The following is a 3,393-nucleotide window of genomic DNA, read 5'->3' on the forward strand; positions in this document are numbered from 1 at the left end:
TACTTCAATATTTCTATAGTCATCACAAATCTTGCAGCACACAATGCATACACTGAGTTGTCTTTGCCCGGATTTGAACACACAACCTTGTGGTCCAACGGCGAGAGCTCTACCAACTGAGCTATGCAGACACAGTCAGTTGACTCATTCTAAACAGTAACATCATTCAGTATAAACTTTAGTGTGTGTGTGTGTGTGTGCGTGCGCGCGCAATTTTCATTGGCTCATAAAAACTTCATTTTTTCACTTAGAAAAAATGTGCTACGATTATTTGTCCGTATCGGTCCAAAGTTCACGTGTAGAAGTTTTCGTGCATTTTGAGCAAAGATTCTGGGAGGAGTTACATTTGAACTGTTTTTCAAATAATTCAAAATGGCGGGTGATCTAAAGGTCAGAGGTCAAAAGTCAGAACTCAGAAGTTGTTCGGCATGAGGAGACACATATGTGTATCAAAGTGTCATTGCCAACGGTCAAACGGTTCATGAGATATGCACGTTCAAAGTTTGCAAGTTTTGCAAGTTTTGCATCAATTGAGTGCTATAGCGCCACCATTTGGCCAATCATGATGGGCTTCACATAGTCACCGTTTGGCATGGTCCTCTATCATGTTGACAAGTTTTGCGCAAACCGACTGCACGGTTCAGTCAGAACAGCTATTTTTGGCAGAAGGAGAATAAAATAAAGTACTGATCATATAATTCAAAATGGCGGGTGATCTAAAGGTCAGAGGTCAAAAGTCAGAACACGAAAGTTGTTCAGCACGAGGATACGCATATGGGTATCAAAGTGTCATTGCCAACGGTCAAACGGTTCATGAGCTATGCACGTTCAAAGTTAGCATTTTCAATTGAGCGCAATAGCGCCACCATTTGGCCAATCGTCTTGGGCTTCGCATATTCACCGTTTGGCATGGCCCTCTACCAGATTACCGCGTTTCGCGAAAACCGACTGCACCATTCAGTCAGAACAGCTATTTTTGGCGGAAGAAGAAGAAGGAGAAGAAGAAGAAGAAGAAGAAGAAAAATAAACACAAAAACAAATAGTGACCAAAGTCACTGCGTGACTTCTTGGTCCCTAAATATAGCTGCAAGCAGCGATAAAGCGGGACCAAGATAGAAGAAGAACAATGCGCAATAAGAACAACACGCACAAATGAGACTGACGAGCCGAGCTGTCGGTACCGGGATTTGAACTCACAACCTTGTGGACCGAAGGCGGGAGCTCTACTGATTGAGCTACACAGAGACAATCAGTGACTACATTGTAAACAGTAAAACCTTTCAGTGATTTGGTAACAAGAAGGTGTGTCCTTATTTTGGGCATGTCTTTATCCATTACTACAGTGTGTTTTCACGTACAAACTTCTCTTTGTACGCTTTCAGTGCAATTTGGCATGATCCTCTACTATACTGTAAAGTGACATAAGCATATGATGCTGCATGTGTGTATTAGAGGCAGAAGAAGAATTTTCACAAACCAGCAATTTTCATTGGCTCATAAAAACGTAATATTTTCACTTAAACGAAATGTGCTACGATTTTTTGTCCGTATAGGTCCAATGTTCACGTGTAGAAGTTTTCGTGCATTTTGATCAAAGATCCTGGGATGAGATACATTTTAACTGTTTTTCATATAATTCAAAATTGCAGGTGATTTAAAGGTCAGAGGTCAACAGTCAGTATACGCAAGTTGTTCGGCATTAGGAGACGCATATGTCTATCGAAGTTAAATTGCCGATGGTCAAACGGTTCATGAGCTAAGCGCGTTCAAAGTTTGTATTTTCAATTGAGTGCTATAGCGCCACCCTTTGGCCAATGGTCATGGGCTTCGCATAGTCACCGTTTGGCATGGAACACTACGAGAATCCCGCGTTTCGCGAAAACCGACTGCACGGTTCAGCCAGAGCTGCTATTTTTGTTGTTGTCTATTTCTTTTTGAGGTGTATAAGAAATAGATTAATATAGCTGCAAGCAGCGATAAAGCGGGACCAAGATAGAAGAAGAACAATGCGCAATGAGAACAACACGCACAAATGAGACCGACAAGCTGAGTTGTCGGTACCGGGATTTGAACTCGCAACCTTGTGGACCGAAGGCGGGAGCTCTACTGACTGAGCTACACGGAGACAAACAGTTACTCCATTGTTAACAGGAAAATCATTCAGTGTTAGTTCAGCATAAGTACTCAGACTTTTAGAAATTAGCAGATCTACATGCTCATAACATGTCCCGGTACGGTACGGTACGGTACAGTACGGTACAGTATGGTACAGTATGGTACAGTACAGTACAGTACAGTACAGTATGGTGCAGTACAGTACAGTACGGTGCAGTACAGTACAGTACAGTACAGTACAGTACAGTACAGTACAGCACAGTATGGTACAGTACAGTACGGTATTACACATTGCACTTATTACACTATTACACTACTATTACACTATTACACTATTACACTAAATACACTTATTACACTATTAAAAAATTTGACTCAATACACTATTTCAATATTACACAATTACACTTATTACACTATGAGACTTATTACACTATTTCAGTTACTAGTATCTCTATTATTGTGATGCCATGTCCTAGTGCCTGATGGGTCAAATGTAATCTACTTCAATATTTATATAGTTGAGTCATCACAAATCTTGCAGCAAACAATGGATACACTGAGTTGTCTTTACCGGGATTTGAACACACAACCTTGTGGTCCAACGGCGAGAGCTCTACCAACTGAGCTATGCAGACACAGGCAGTTGACTCATTCTAAACAGTAACATCATTCAGTATAAACTTTAGTGTGTGTGTGTGTGTGTGCGTGCGCGCGCAATTTTCATTGGCTCATAAAAACTTCATTTTTTCACTTAGAAAAAATGTGCTACGATTATTTGTCCGTATCGGTCCAAAGTTCACGTGTAGAAGTTTTCGTGCATTTTGAGCAAAGATTCTGGGAGACGTTACATTTTAACTGTTTTTCATATAATTCAAAATGGCGGGTGATCTAAAGGTCAGAGGTCAAAAGTCAGAACACGAAAGTTGTTCGGCATGAGGAGACACATATGTGTATCAAAGTGTCATTGCCAACGGTCAAACGGTTCATGAGATATGCACGTTCAAAGTTTGCAAGTTTGCAAGTTTTGCATCAATTGAGTGCTATAGCGCCACCATTTGGCCAATCGTGATGGGCTTCGCATAGTAAAGTGACATAAGCATGTGTGTGTATTAGAGGCAGAAGAATAATTTTCACAAAACAGCAATTTTCATTGGCTCATAAAAACTTCATTTTTTCACTTAACAAAAATGTGCTACGATTATTTGTCCGTATAGGTCCAAAGTTCACGTGTAGAAGTTTTCGTGCATTTTGAGCAAAGATTCTGGGAGGAGTTAC

This window comes from Electrona antarctica (genome assembly GCF_951216825.1).
Source record: "Electrona antarctica genome assembly, contig: scaffold_400, whole genome shotgun sequence".
Taxonomy (NCBI): Eukaryota; Metazoa; Chordata; class Actinopteri; order Myctophiformes; family Myctophidae; genus Electrona; species Electrona antarctica.